Below are 16,997 nucleotides of genomic sequence, written 5' to 3' on the forward strand. Positions count from 1 at the left end.
GACGGGCGGGACGAGTGGCGGCGTACGGGCGACGCAGGTGGCCGGACTTTTTTTTATTATTAAAAAATTATTGTGCTACCGGGCTACGTAAGCACCCACCAGCACAGTGAGCGAGCGAGCATATGTCAGCACAGAGAGCCATAGTTGCTGGTGGGTGCTTCGCCCGCCAGTACAGAACCCATTTATCCAAGAAAAAATCATTTATGGTCTAGTAGTCATCGAGTACATCCTGCCAGTGAACCACCGAACCCGAAGGCAACACCCAAGGCTCAGGGCGTGTTCCACGTTGACATGTGGATCGCGCTCGTGCACAACGCAAGAGGTAAGAGAGGGAGTTTAGGGAACTCGCCAAGGGTGCAAGCTTCACCGGGTTGAAGGCCACATACATCTTAACATCTACGCCAATGCATGGGCATATTAATTACCGATAAACTAGAAAAAATCTACTTTTGCAGTTGCAGTGTGAATGGAGAAGTACAAGGGACGCATAGAGGTGATGAACAAGATCATGGGTCCCTCCCAGAATAATCATCTGATTCTTGACACCGTGAGATGCTCATATGATCTTCATTATCATTTGGAGGCACCTAACAAGTGTGGCCGCATATATGTGATCATGAACCTTTTAGTATAGAAATCTTCGCTCGTGTGAGCTACCAGCTATGGACAGTCAATTCAATTTGTTACCAGCAATAGATATATATGATATGATCCTTATGTTCCTGCTAGATTAACATTTTACCAGTGTTGGTTATACTTGGATATTTGTTGTACCAACATGACGCGGCCAGCACGGCGGTCTCCGGGACGGGGGCGTGGCGGATCGGGTGGGCCTCCCGCCCACGGCGCGCTTCTCCTTCTTGCCCTCGTCCTTCGGGAGCGTGACGAGGTGATGGTGATAGACTTTGACCGACTATTGACGCTACACATTTGAAAGTATTTTCCTGTGATTTGCAGTCTTGTTGCTACTAAACATTATATTAGTATATACATAAAAATCAAAGCAAAAGTCATATTAAAACATGATTAGAGTCATATTAAAATATGATTAGCTACATATAGACCATATTATATAGTATGGTAATATATCGATGTAGTTTTCATGTACCCGTAGTAACGCATGGGTATATTTGCATAGTCCGAGTAAAAACTAAATGCAAAATCACTCGGACAACGAGCAGTCACAAGGAAAAAAAGCTTACAAAAATGAAAAACAAGAAAAATAAAACTGGGTCAAAAGAAAACCGGAGCGTAGAGAAAGTAGCCCACGACGTCAGGTGGAGGCTGTAGCAGCCCAGTTCCGGCAGAGACTTTTAGCCCAATTCCATTACCAGAATGCCAGGAGCGAGCCGCGAGCTCGCCGTTTATGCATACAACATGCTCTCATGGACATGGAGGTACTTGTTGGATTTAATCTTGTTTTAGTCGTAGGTTTAGGAAGTCAAGTTTGTGTCGGTCGATGAATTAGGAAGTTGAGTCCGTGTGCATGCTGGTTAGTATTACGTGCATGGAGTTGCACACGTAGGAAGCTAGCAAGGTTAGTTTAGCAAACGGAATTGCATTGGTCGGCGAGCTGTCGTATACGATCTCGTATAGAAGGGAAGCTACGAGTTCGCGGAGTCCGGCAGGCAATCAAGGAAATCGGAGTTTCCTAGTTGGAGTCGGACATCAGATACTTTTATGGTCGGAGTACTCGTGAGTCCAGATCGGATACAAGTCAGAGTTGTAACTTATATGTCTGGCCGGTTAGGTGCTTCGGAAGTCTATGTGTTCTTTTTTCCTTCTCGTGTTCGCGTGTGCTAGATTCCGTGAAATCCCAACAGTACTAACAAGCTTTTTATTCAAACTAGTTCGTGATACGTGCCACGACGGATCGAGCGGCGACGACGACGTCGGCATGCCCGCCAGCGCTCCCATCCCGCCGTGGGCCGACCTCGAGCCCAGCCTCGTCTCCACCATCGCCGACTGCTGCGCGCTTAAGGACTACACCTCCTGCCGCGCTGTCTGCGCCGCGTGGCGCTCCGCGCTCCCGCCACCGCTATCGCGCCCGCTCGCCGTGCTCCCGGCCGACGACGCACGATCGATGAGCGGCGACGACGACGTCGGCATGCCCGCCGGCGCTCCCATCCCGCCGTGGGCCGACCTCGAGCCCAGCCTCGTCTCCACCATCGCCGACTGCTGCGCGCTCAAGGACTACGCCTCCTGCCGCGCTGTCTGCGCCGCGTGGCGCTCCGCGCTCCCGCCACCGCTATCGCGCCCGCTCGCCGTGCTCCCGGCCGACGACGCCGCGAGCCTTCCCGTCTCGCTCGCCGCCTGCCCCCTCTACGTGCGGCGCTGGTCCAGGCTCCTGCTGCACCGGCCGGGCGGCACGGTCGGCGCCGCGGCGCGCTGCCGCTGCGTCGGCGCCTCGCGCGACGGGTGGGTGGCACTCGTCGCGGGCGACGCTGCGGCGCCCGCGGGGCCCATGCTGTTCAACCCCTTCACCGGTGAGGAGATCCCGCTGGACGAGTCACTGTACCAGCCCGCGCACGGCCAGCTGGCACCCAAGATCGTCTTCGCGCCCAACCCCACGCGTCGCGACTTCACCGCGGCGAGCCTCATCCGGCCGGACATGGTCGCCGTGCAGAGGGCGGCCGACGGCTGCTCGTACAGCGAGGACACGGGCCCGCTCCTCGATGGGGTCATCCTGGTCGACATCGCCTACGGCGACAACGGCAAGGTCTACTGCCTGGCGTGGGACGGCGAGGTGCACGTGCTCCACCTCACCCGCCGCCACCGTGTCTTCCGCCAGATGCCACCGATGGAGGTGGGGCCGCTGCTGAAACTGCCCATCGGCGCCGACGCCTTCCCTCCGCCGTACGACGTCATCTCGGAGTACACGGACGGCAAGAACCTGGTGCTCTGCGAAGGTGGGCTGTACCAGGTATGGAGGCGGTCGAGCGGCTCCGGCTCCGTCACCGTCGACGCGCCGCCCGGGGGAGCCGCGCGGTGGATTCACATATTCGAGGGCGATGTCTTCGTCCTCAGGTACGACCCGGGGAACTGGCCGGGCAGCTGCTGGGTGGTGGCCGACGCGAAGGATCTGAGAGGGAACGCGGTGTTCGTCGGCATGAACGATGCGGCGGTGGTGCGCGGCGAGGGCGTGAGCGCCAACAGTGTCTACCACTGGGACGGCCCGCGCGGGGGAGACGGAGACTACGAGGCGGTGGTTTACAACGTGGCAACCCGAGCCTCTGTCAGGTGGCCGGTGGTGTCGACCGGAGGCGTGTCGTGCCCCGTGTGGTACTTCTTGCCGGCGGCCGGCGGCAGCCAGCGCGTGGGTTAACAAATAATCTTTTATACTTCCAGAGTGATAAGACGCAGCTGAAACTACCACGGCCTTTTGTCCAGAACTCGCTCAAGCTATGTTGCTAATCGTTAGCCTTGACGGGCGCAGCTTTCTTCTAACTTCTAAGTTGTCGGCGACTTCCTTCACCGCGCCGATGCCGACGTACACACGAGGAGGCAGAGCATCCACCAGAGTACGTCCAGACCATCACCGTGATGTGCATGCTAATTAACTGGAAATTAGAGGGATAGGGGCATGTTAGATTTAACTTAATCTAGCATAAGTGTGTCATTAACTTAAGGACGGAATCTTTGATTAGTCTAATTATGATCCCTAATAATAATTTAATGCAGAAATTAGGCTTGAGGTACAAATGTCCTGCCTCCGTCCTGCACAAGAGATTTCGTAAACCAAATAGGAACAGAAAAGAACACACCGAATAGATGGGAGGATCATTTTTTGGTGTGAGCCTACGTGAATGCTAGATGCATGAATACCCAACCAAAAGCGGATGAGCTAACTGGTGCTCAGATGCAGGGGCCATCTTTCAGCATATATACATGGTTAGGCTAACTAGACATAATGTGCTAACCCTCTCAAGCTGTTTCTCTTCAAATATGATAGTTTGTTATGTATGCATACATGCTTACTGTGAGAAGTTGGAGGGAAACAAGTTAGCTTGGTGTTTCTATATCATTAGTGAGGAGGAAGCAGCGTCGGTTTTGGTGGAGGAGACACTGTCGGATTTTTGGTTTCGTATTGGTCCCGAGGTTGGAGGGCGTGAGCGCCAACAGCGTCTACTACTGGGACGCCCCGCGCGGGGGAGACGGAGACTACGAGGCGGTGGTTTACAACGTGGCAACCCGAGCCTCTGTCAGGTGGCCGGCGGTGTCGACCGGAGGCGTGTCGTGCCCCGTGTGGTACTTCTTGCCGGCGGCCGGCGTCAGCCAGCGCGTGGGAGCAGAAACAGCTAGCGTGGATGCCATGTCTGGGGAGGAAGCGATTTCTCTCGAACATAATGTCCGCATCCGGTCCGTTCCGAATCCGAATTTTATGGATACGGGGAAGAGTTTTTGATATAAATGAGGATATGGATAATCCGAATCCGATTGTTTGGGGATGCGGAGTAGGATATGGTTTTAGTGAAATCCGATGGATATGGATTATCCGATAATTGAACGCGGATTGTCCGAGGCTTATAATAGGATATCCGATTCTTAAGATTAAGAAGAATAAATGGTGTTTTATTATGAATCCATATTCTTTAAACTCTTAAGTACGAACTGAGAACTTGTAATAATCAACTATTTTAATCCGTGTATGCTCCGACATCGATCTGATTCCGCACCAGTTCCGGCATCCGAGAAATGCCTCCATAACAGCATCCGTGTAATTAATATCCGCTCCGCTCCGCATCCGATAAAAAATAATGGATGAGGACGTGGAAAAGACATTATCCGATCCAATCCGATCCGCTTTCGTCCCTAACGAAGACTAACCGAAGATTTTCGCCCGTGGAAGAGACAAGGCTGTGGCTCTCTGGCGCACTGGGAACTCAACTTGCTGCCTTCCCTTGCATTCCTCTTGCCTATAAATACGGCCTCCAAAGATCACAATGCTACATCAAGATTCAAGCGGCAGCGTAACTCCAACTCACAGGGACTGAGCTAGGGACAAGCATCTAGCCAGCGGCCGGCCAGCAGCCAAACCGCGATGGCGCCCTCCACCAAGACCGCCCGTCTCCTCGCGCTCCCGCAGATCACGCTGCTCGTAGTGGCCATGGCCAGCTCCGTTTGCCACGGAGCCCGCGACACTAGTTGGCCCATCGTCCATTCTGCTATTTTCTTCATACGAGTGTATGTTTAATTTGCTAATAAGTACAGTAATAACCATGGGTGCTCCCAACACCGTGTATTTCAGGGATAGATCGCCCCGGCTACCTATCCCTGCATGCACCGTCCCGGCACTATGTGGCCCCGTTATGGGCCTGGTATCCCCTGCGGCCATCGTGTTCCACCGTATCCTCATCATATACGGAGCTTGGTCAACGTTCAACGTGATTACCACATGAGTATACCCTGGTTCCAGTTGGATGATCGATCAAGCAGTCAGATACCGACGTGAACACCGGGTTATTAGACTTGCGCCACCATAACAGTGTTTCATGATTGCACGTTGAGACCACACCTGCTCATATTTCTTTCCATTGGCCTCTACTGTCTCTGTTTTCTTAGTAAAATACTTCCACAGAATAGATGTGCACCTCTTCTGCCTCTTTGTTGTCCCTATCTCAACAACTTCTGCTTCCTCCTCACCATCAAGAACAACTGCATCTGTAGTGGCTATAGTCCCAGGTCCTTGAGTTTGTGTCTCACTAGATCCCTCTCCCTCAACTTGAATTTGTCCCTGTGTAGCCGGTGCCAGTGTGTCACTGACAGTGCCAACTACTTGATTTTCATCTTCACTTAGTTCAGTTGGCGCTGAAGATGATCCATGAGGTGTACTCTGACTACCACCATCACATGCCTTTCTCTTGGCTCCTGGAAAAGAATCAACAAAGAGAGCAAGCGAGTCTATGTGCTACTAATCTACTATTGCCTAGTTCACTAATCACTACCTGTACTATTTCATATTCTATTTCAGCCACATATGCACCACATCCATGAAATCTACAGGCTGTACAGAGCTACTACTAGTGCTAGTTCTAGTTTAATGCATACCTGAAATGGATCCGCTTACGCTGCCTTTGACAGAAGAGTGAGATGACGAGATTTGTGGCTTCGACGGTACTGCTGGCAGCAACCAGCCCAAGCCTAAGTGTTTTTCCGGCACTGGCGTTGTGGAGGCAGAAGGTCGGGAATGGTCGCTTCGTCCTCTTTCTCCACCGCACAGCATCCCTGATGGACGATGGCGGCACGGCGGGCATCAGGTGGTGGCAGCTGGCGCTTGGTAGAGCGGCGACAGAGGGCCAGGGGCCGGCAGCGGTAGGGGGCAGGCCGGCACGCGGCAGGGGACCAGCTAGCAGAGGCGCAGCCGTGCAGAGGCAGAGCGCAAGCGATGGTAGGGGGCAGGCCGCAGGCCGGCACGCGACGGCAGGGGGCTAGGGGCCAGCGGCGGCGTGCGATGGCAGGGGCAGGCTGGTGGCACGCGGCGGCAGGGGGCCAGCGGCCGGCGGCGGCGTGCGATGGCAGGGGCAGGCTGGCACGCGACAAGGGCCAGGGGCCAAGGGCAGGGGCAGGGGCAGGCGGCAGCGGGATGGATTGGCCAATTGGGAACGGGCGAACGGCCGAACGGGGAGTTGCCGATGCCAGATGCCAGGGAATAAGGGTTGTTTGTTGGGCCTGTTGGGCTGGATTGACCGATTGGGGTTTGGGGGATTGAGGTAGTAGGCTTACCCCGTTAAATTAGAAACGGGATGAATACGGGACCATCCCAAATTAAAATGGGATCCCGCAAATATGGGTGGGATACCCCCTCAACCATATCCCGTCCCGTTCTTGGGTACCCCTGTCCCGTTTCCTATCCCATTACCGAACCTTACCGTACCATTTTCGCCTCCAAATATGGGAAACTGGATGGGCGGTAATGGGATTTTGTCCTTCCATTTTCATCGCTAGACGTGATCTTCGACATCGCCGGAAAGCTGGCCTCGAGCTTGGGGCTGGAAGAGCACTTGTTCGGGGACTGGTCGTGCCAGTTCTGGATCAACCGGTACAACTACACGAAGGACACGATGGGCTCCTCCGGCGTGCAGATCCACACACGGACTCAAGCTTCCTCACCATGCTCCGGGAGGATGAGCACGTGGGCAGCCTCAAGTGCTGGACCCCGCTACCGGCGAGTTCATGCCCATGGGCCCCATCGCCGGCTCCTTCCTCGTCAACATGCGTGTGCTCGGCTCCTTTCCCGACTGCCGTTTCTCGAACGCGGCAGCGCAGGGGCTTGCGCTGCCCGCCTGTGCCTCTACTCGCACGTGCTCCCTCGGTCACGGACTCACGAATTTTCTTATGATTTTGCAGAAATAAATAGTGGAATAAAAAATTTGCAAAAATAGACGTATGCCACTGGACTAATCGGCGCTAGGAACTTTGCGCTGGTTGAAACGGCGGTAAGGGGCCTTACCGTCGGGTGAAATGGCGGTAAGGCCCTTACCGCCCCCTAATTCGGCGAGCTGCCCACGGGTTCGATTGGCGCCGGTTTCAAGGAACCTTCGTCGTTTCATCCAACGGTAAGGGTGCCCCGCCAGTTCAAACGGCGGAAGCCGTTCCTTACCGCCGGATGAACCGGTGGGGCTTCCTATTATAAAATCAGCGCACCGCGCGCCCCCCAGACTCCAGACCGAGCGCGTCACCCCAGTAGAAACCGAGCAAGCGAGCCAAAGAGAGCGAGCTAGAAAGGGAGGGAGGGAGGGAGGGGAGGGGAAGGAGGTCGTCCCTTAATTTTAGGTAGTTTTTTAAATCTCGTAGTTTAATTAATATAGATAGTTTAGTGGATAGATGTAGTAGTACATAAATCTAGTAGTTAGTTTAGTGGACTGAGACTTAGAAAAATCTAGTGGATTTTAGACATAGGAAAATGTAGCTTAGTTAGTATAGTGAATTTAGCTTAGTTATTTAGTTCGCCATAAATTTAATTTTATTGATTTATGTGGATTAAATTTATACGAATATTATTTGGATTGCTAGGGTTCTATTTTGTTTAGGTATTGACAATGTAGTTGTTACAGGGGTAGTTGGAATTATTAGATTTAGTTAGAACCTTTGTTGTTGCCCCGTATATTATCTTGGTAGATGCCTATGATAAATTTAGTTCGTAAGGTTGGTTTACTCTTAAATAGTTGTTAGTGTGCATGATAGAATTAAATGATTCCACTATTTATTGAATTGAAGGTGTCATTCTAGTTAACTGATTTAAGTTATTGAGAGTAATTTGGACTGCTCGTTTCGTGTATGTTGGTAGGCATGTCGGTTAGTTTATATTTCCAAGTGTTATATGGTTTGGGGGAGGTTAGATATGGTCCAGAAGGGGTAGATTTGAGTGAATTTCCATATTTCTACAAGTATTTACCAAGAACAAGAGAAAGGACTTGGGGGGCATATGCAGGTAGCTTTGTAAGGATTTCGGTGTTGATAGAGATCAAGTGGATGTGTCTGTGAGGATTGTAGTAAAGAGACGGCCGGACATAAACTTTTGTGAGCTGCTCCCGCTTGAAGGAACTCCGAGCTACCGGGCTTATGTAAAGGATTGCACGAGGCAGGGTTTATTGATTATATGGTATGTTCAACTGTTCACGAAGGCTGGGTCTAGTAGTCAGGTGGAAGAAGAAGTGAGAGGTGCTGAAGTTGAAGTGGAGGAAGATGTGGAGAGTAGTGAGGGGGCAAACGAAGAACTTGATAATGATGGGGAAGAAGGGGGAGATGCAAAGGATGATGTTGCAGCCCGTGAGCCAAATGGGGAGGCTGATGAGGGGGAAGAAATTGCTGAGTTAATTGAGCAGGTGGAGAGGGAAGTAGAGGTGGAGAGGGAAGTAGAGGAGGCCAATGATGCCATGGATGATGACTCGTCCGATGAGAAAGATGCTTACCCTATCCCGCGGAACTGGTCAAATTAGGACCATTCCGCCCTACAGGTCAATGTAGGGGAAAATGTCTCTTAGGAGTACAGCGAGAATGAGGTATGCGTGGGTGCTTTATATCCAAGTGGGGATGAGGTGAAGGCAGCTGTGAAGAGATGGTCCACCTTATTTTTGCAGCGTTAGTTCAAGGTGGAGAAGAGCAACCTGGCGGTGTATGATGCCCGCTGTGTGAGAAATGATTGTCCGTTCAGGGTGCACGCATACAAGGGGAAGTGGAAGGATTACTAGAAGGTGACTAGAGTGGTTGAGCACCAATGCTTGCTGGCTGAATTGGAGGAACACATCGCAATCTCACTACTGATTTTTTTCTCAGTACATGTATCTTCAAATAGTGCAAAATCCTAGCTTCGAGCCCAAGTCCATTATTTGTGCCATAGAGGAGAAGTTCAAGTACAAGATTAGCTACAACAAAGCTTACCGAGCGAAGCAGAAGGCGCTGGAGATGAAGTGGGTACGTTCGAAGCATCCTATGACAACCTCCCTGTCCTGTTGCACACCATATGCCAGAGGAACCTAGGAAGCTTTTACGACGTGAAAACTTATCCGTGTGCTTAGTTTCCAGGCAATCAGGTCCTGCAGCGGTCATTCCTGGCCTTAGGTCCTTGTATTGAGGCTTTCCGGCGATGTTGATTAGTCATTTGCATTGATGGCACATTTCTGACAAGAAGGTATAAAGGAATAATATTGACAGCTATTGGGTCCGACGGCAACAATCAGGTGTTGCCGCTTGCGATTGCATTTGTGGAGAAGGAGTCTAGAGATAGCTGGTATAGTTCCTAGAGAGGGTAAAGAACATGATTGTGAAGGACATGGAGGGGGTTTGTCTCGTTCATGATCGGCATAAAGGCATTCTACAACCAATCGAAGACCTACATAATGGAAGTGTGGAGCGTTTTCGGGTGGCGATATGGCCGGACTTGAAGAGTAGGTGGTGCATGAGACATATGGGTGCAAACTTTCATAGGCAATTCAAGAACAAAACCCTTATGACATTGTTCAAGCGTCTATGAAGCTAGAATCAGAAGAGGAAATTCAACATGCTGTGGAAGAAACTTGACGACCTTAAAAAAACAATGCGAAGATCTAGCCAAGAGGCCGGTCAACAGCGAGGCTGGCCACCCTGTGTCTCTAGAGGATGTCAGGCTCGATGCTCCAAATGTCATGCGAAGACGGGGAAGATCCATCAACAACTTCTCAAAGTGAATTGAGCATGAGCCGAAGGAAAAGTGGACATTACTCTTTGATGAGGGAGGTGCTCGGTGGGGTATAAAGACTACAAACCTGGCTGAGGTTTACAACTGGGTCTTGCGCGGTGTTCAGGGTCTGCCCCTTGTTGATGTCCTAGAATTCTTCCTGTACCGCACCATGAAGTACTTCAAGGAAAGGTACCAATTGGTTGATAATTCAATGTGTGATAATAACAAAATATATGGTTTCAAGATAACAGAGTACATGGAGGAGGCGATTAAGAAGGCTCATTTGCATCGTGTGAATGAAGTGGGAGCCGTGGAACGCCGGTTCGAGGTTGTTTGCAGGGATAAAGCTCGAATGGGTAGGAGGCATGAGAAGCACACACAGGAGTGCATCATCAGCAATGAAGGGTGTGTTTGCTCTTGCCACAAGCCAAGTTTGCTACACAGCCCTTGCACCCATGTCATTGCTGCATGCATTGAGGTGGGGGGTCTTCAGCCTCATCGGTTTGTGTCACACTATTTCCTAAAGGAAACCATATGGCACACTTGGAGGAACAAGATTTATGGATATCGTTTACTAGGAAACTTCCTAAACAATCCTAGTAATGTCGCGTGCTACATTTCTGACCCTAATCCAGAAATGTTCCAAGAGGTCGGGCGACGTAAGAAAAGACATATCTGGAATGACATGGATCAATTTGAAGCTGATCCTGATGTACGCCTTTGCTCCAGGTGCCATGAAGCTGGTCACACCTACAAGAACTACCCTGCAACGACATATGGAAGTGCGAGTAGCCAAGCTGATCCATCAAACGGTGACAGAATTGCTACAGTGCGTGGTCGGGGGCATTGTGCACGTAGCAACAATTACAGGCTTCTGTGATTCATGTGTTGTATATTTGTGAAGTCGTTTTAAGTTGTGATTCATGTGCTGTATGTTTCTAAACTCATTATGTCTTCACTTTGTCAAGTGGTTGTGATACATGTTTGTGTACTCGTAATTTAGGCGAACCTTCCGGAATGTGATGTAATATGTAACATAAGTTGTACTACTATGACCATGTAAAATTTGCACATCGTGGACTACTTCATTTCCAATATCTCATTTGAAGTTTGTTTTATTTTATTTACGTTTTGAAGTCATTATTATTTCGGGCACTACTTAGTTGTTTCGTGTTGCAGGTATGGCGCAGCCAGTTCCAGAGGGGTACTAGACCCCTGAGTTGCTCGACCCTACCTTGGACAGCCTTCACAGGTCGTTCATGTCAGTCGTTCAGGGTTCGAGGCTAGGCACGTTTCGGGCACGTACCCAGCTTTTGATGATGCTGATCGACGCCTGTTGGATTTTGAGGTACGTCGTACTGAGTTAAATTTATAGGGTAAGTTGTAACATTATGTTGTTTGAACTAATTAATTTTATGCATGGTACAGGTTACACGCTGCGGGCCTTCTCCCTCTAGACAGGTTGGTTGAGGGGGACATGGTCGATGCCGCTGCGTGGCCTGGGGAGAAGTCTACACGGTTCCACTTTGACATGTCACTGCTAGAAACTCTGCTGGACCGGTGGCGGCCGGAGATGCACACGTTCTACCTCCCAGTGGGTGAGATGGCCCCCACACTTGAGGACATCTCATTGCTACTTGGCCTTCGTTGTGCGGGGCGGGCCGTTGCCGCGGTCGACCTCCCACCTAACTAGCGTAAGGAGCTGTTGACAGTTTGTCGACATTCAGCGCAAAGATGGTGCCCCGTCGTACGTGACCTTCAGCTCGACACACGGGCCCACAAAGGCATGGCTCTTGCAGTGTAGTGTGAGTACTTAGTAAACTGAGTGTCCAAATCATTTTGTCTACCTATTGTTAATTTGTCAAGTAATTGTTTTTTTTGGTGCAGGCCAACTACATGAGAGACGACGCTAACGACGCCACAGTAGCGCAACACTTGGAGGTGTACCTGCTCTGGTTGTTTGGGTGGATCATGTTGTGCACGTCGCAGGGGAACTCGGTGCCTAATCTTCTATTTCCTTACGCGAGGGCCATTGCGGAGGCCCCGCTCGACGATGTTCCGCAGTACAGCTGGGGTTCAGCTGTATTGGCGGCCACCTACAGGGGTCTTTGCACAGCTGCTGCAAGGTAGCCTCGGCGAAGCCAATCTTCCTTGGCTACCCGTTGCTGCTTCAGCTGTGGTCGTACAAGCGGTTCCTGATCGAATGGCCACGGATTGACATGTCCCCCTACCAGGAGCTGCCTTTGGACCACGACGATGTCAACAGACCCACGATAGGGTCGTTGTGGTGCTTGACGAAGGTACGGTGCTTCAACTACAATTATTCGATTCATATGATGCTCTGCAATTTTCATATGAGATTGAAATAAATACAGAATAATCAAGAAATATGTTATACTCATAGCTGCCAAATTTCAGTTGCATGTTGGATACTACATCCTACCAATAAATCTTAATGTTTAATTTTACCAACTCAATCAACATGTTATTTATGTGCAATCACCTTTATTGTGATTTTATTTGTTGTAGGGATCGTGTGTTGGGGTGCAGACGAAGAAGTCGTACTCGGACTTCGTCGGTCAGTTCGACGCTCTTGTCGACACCGACGTGAGGTGGAGACCCTACACCATTGACGAGGTGCAAGAGCGTGCCCCGCATGGCCTCTTTTCGTTGTGCCATCAGGACATGCATTGCTAAAGGACGACGAGGCCATTGGTCTATGACATCCACGTCGAGGACTACGCGGTTCACCGTGTCATGAGGCAGTTCGACCTATACCAACAGTCCCCACTTCCTGTTACGTCCGCAGTCCCGGCCGCCGTTCACAGGTACACCCCACCCTTTCATTCTCCTTCCAACAAGGATTTTTCGTTTATCTAACTCGCTGCACGATGGTTATGTTAGGGCTAGCCGTTAGGGGGGTGGTGGTGGTGGGTCTGGGCTCTAGTGGGCTCCGAGGATGGTTTAGTGGGTCGATATGTGCACGGCTGTTTTAGATGAGGTGGTGCAGGAGGACCGTGCGCATGATGACAACGCTTTCACAGTGTACCTTTGGTGGTTCTTGTCGAGGACCAGGACACAGGTCATGTACGTTTCGAGTTAGCCACCAACAGAGACCGCGCCTGTCACGCAGACGTACCCGCGCTCGAGGGACGTCAACTTCGATATCGCGGTAAGCTTCTGCATCATCTTTGTTACTCAACTTGCATCATGTGCTGTGGCTAACTCGAACCCTTTCCTCTTCCCAAAAGTATGATGTTATTGCAGAGGTAGCCACTGAGCTGACGTACGACATCGAGCACTTCTAGCACTTGACTAATCATCAGCATGAGATGCTGTACAGGAGGGCCTTGGGAGCCTGCAATAGGTTCCTGAGGGTCGTCAGCTACCGTGGCGGTCGCGGGGACATCGTGATTCTACCACGGGCTGCCTACCCCTGTTCGTCCTCTCCACCTCCAACCCACCAGGCCGGTACGTCCTCTCAGCCACCCGTTCGTCCGCCATACCCGGGCCTCTGTACTACTCCACAGGCACATGCACCAGCGGCCGGGACGTCCTTGTGCACACCGACACCACCACCGTTTTGGCATGCCCCCGCCGGTCCGTCCATTCTTCCGTAGTACATGACCTTGGTAGGTACGTGAACATTATTTTGCCATACACCATTGACGAAATGTTGTCCAATACACCTTACTAACCATTAATTTCTTAACACAGCCCCGCAGATGTACGGAGCTTACAGTGGAGCAGGGCCCTCTTCAGCTACACCAGGCATAGAGCTACGACACTACGGTGCGTGATGAATATATTTTTTCTGCTCCATTTTAAATACGCAACGAAACTAACAATACCATTTCCTTGGTTGCATAACAGGGTTCGCGGACCGCAGAGGGGCTTCGGAGGACTTCATCGAGGAGGGACAAAGGTCCAGCGTCCATGCATGGGTGGACGATATTTTCAGACCCGAGCCTGACGTGATCAGTGCCTAACAGTTGCTTGACACCCCAGAGAGTCCTACACAGGACGCGACCTAGGACCTTGCGCACTACTTGCGGCTGCAGCAGGACGTCTGCCTCGCGACGTTGCCCCACGGGAGCCCTTGACGTATGACCAGCAGCAGACCATAACAGCGCAGCGGGCAGTGAGGCATGGTCGTGGTCGCGGTGAGCCTCATTTCAAGCGAGGACGCATTTAGCGCGTAGGACCTCTTTGATCTTTTGTACGGCAGTGCATGCTATCATGTGTACGATTATATAGCGTACAATGTATAGTCATCCGCAGACTGCCGTCGTGAGTCCGGAAGTTTAATCATTTTCAATTTTTTCGTGCAATCACTATACCTCTCTCAAAAATGTCATAAAAAATTAAAGGAACAATATTCAAATTAGAGGTATAGCCTCAAATTACAAAGTTACGTATTGCAATGGAACTACATAATTGAAATAATTGATAAAAATGAAGGAAAAATAATTGATAAAAGTCAACAAAAATGAAGGAAAAATAATTGAAACAGTGCTTATAGCCGATTGAAATGGCTATAGGGTCGTCAACCCGGGGAGGAGCCTTACCGCCGTCTGAAACGGCGGAAGAGCCCCTACCGGTAAGACCCATTCCACCATTTCAGCAGGCGAGGCAGGCCCGCACGTGGCAACCGGCACCCTTCCGCCATTTCAACCGGCAAAAGGAGCTATACCACCGTTTGGTCCGACAGCCTACGTCCATTTTTTTTTCAAATTTTTGATTCTACTATTTATTTGTGCAAAATCGTAAAAAAAATATAAAAATTAAAAAAAGCCCGGACTCACGGTCAGCGGCTCGGTCGCTTGCTCGCCATCTGTCGAGAGCTCGAAATGGGCCGAAACCCCAGCCCGCAGCAGCAGGAGAAGAAGTGTTCGGGCCCTATTCCTTCTTGGGGCGTAGATATCCCCGACTAACAGGGCCCCGGACCGGGGCCTGGTTTTAGGTGGGTCCGGACGGGTTTGCCAGATGTCGGCATGGGCCGGCGCCGCCATGGGGATACGGGACGGTGGACGGACGTGGGCCCACCACACAGGAAGCGTGGTGGGTGGCCGCGCCTGCGCCGCCAGGGGACGGGACGGTGGACGGTGACGCGGCGGGTGGGGCCCGGAGGGGGACACACCTCCGGCTTTTCTGACGACGAGGCGAGATCATTGCATGGGGCTGCTGCGGCTTGGTTTCTTTTTTCCTTCTGGCTACGGAGTACGTGACGCAAAGTTCGCAAAAGCACCCATCATTTGGTCCGCGCTGCACAGGCACAGCACGTTCCACAGTGCTCGTGCCACCGCCGCGGCAAGAACATACCCACGCAGTCAGTTGATCAGTGATTATCTTTTACAAATTATATTTTTATTAGAATAACAAATGGTCTTTTTTTCTCCCGGAGAGCGGGGTGTTTGATACGAGGTACTAAATTATAGGGGGTCACGTTCCGACGCTAATTAGGAGGAATAAACATGAGCTAATTATAAAACTAACTGCAGAACTCCTATACTAATTTGCGAGACGAATCTATTAAGCCTAATTAATCCATCAATAGCAAATGGTTACTGTAGTACTATATTGTCAAATTATGGACTAATTAGGCTTAATAGATTTGTCTCGCGAATTAGACTCCATCTGTGCAATTAGTTTTATAATTAGACTATATTTAATAGAGTGTATCAAATACCCCTAATTAAAGATGAAAGAGTATCATCATTAGGAAGAGGTTCCATCAGCATTCTGTAAAACAAGAAAAAATGACTTGACTCTGACTGAACTGACTGTTGCTAACTGGCGCAACATCTGTTCGGCTGAAGCCCAAGCGGCTGCAGCCTGCAGCCCCCGTTGAGTTCATATCATCATGTATTCCTGCAGCACCCCTAACTACAGACTGAGCCAATGGCTAAAATCCTGTCGCTTTAGATATTAGATAGTAATTAGAAGTATTAAATATAGTCTAATTACAAAACTAATTACTGGAGTCTAATTCGTGAGATGAATCTATTAAGTCTAATTAGTCCATGATTTGACAATGTGGTGCTACAATGACCATTTGCTAATGATGGATAATTAGGCTTAATAGATTCGTCTCGCGAATTAGCCTAGGGATTCTGCAATTAGTTTTATAATTAACTCATGTTTAGTCCTCCTAATTACCATCCGAACATCCAATGTGACAGGGCTAAATTTTAACCCCTGGTATCCAAACACCCCTAACATGAGCTATTGTGCTGGCAACAGTAGCTGTAGAGGGTGTTGGTTGGCTGCTGCAGCCACAGCCGCAGCTCAACGGCAGCCAGCACAACCGAACATTTATTTCTTGAGCTCTCCCAACCTTGATGTTTTGTAGCTGTTGGCTTTCCAGAATGGACCGCTGAATCAGCAGCCACAAGATCTGGCTTCTTATTTTTAGGCCTATTTGTTTCAGCTTCTCGGGCCAGCTTTCCGACTTCTGGCAGTCAGAAGCTGGAAAGCTGAAACAAACAATCCAACTGTTGGGTTGGCTTTCAGAAAGCTAGAAAGCTAGCTTATGAGAAAATGAACTGAAAGCTGGAAAGCTGATTGAGAAGAGCTTTTTCGAGCTTTTGACGTGTTGAGAAGATAAAAATTTATTACAAAAATTAATAGCAAAAGGTCAGAAAAAAACCAGCTTTCAGAAAGCTTTCCAACTAAAATTTCAAAAGCAGAAGTTTAAACAAATAGAACCTTAATCTTCACCACCTTAATCTTCACCACCCAATAATGACAACCAGGCAACCAGCCTCCAATATCAGCCTCCACGGTGGCTTTCCTTTTTCAAACTATAGCATGGGTTTGCCTCTGGTATCTGACTGCT

The sequence above is a fragment of the Setaria italica genome, chromosome IV (assembly GCF_000263155.2).
Source record: "Setaria italica strain Yugu1 chromosome IV, Setaria_italica_v2.0, whole genome shotgun sequence".
NCBI lineage: Eukaryota > Viridiplantae > Streptophyta > Magnoliopsida > Poales > Poaceae > Setaria > Setaria italica.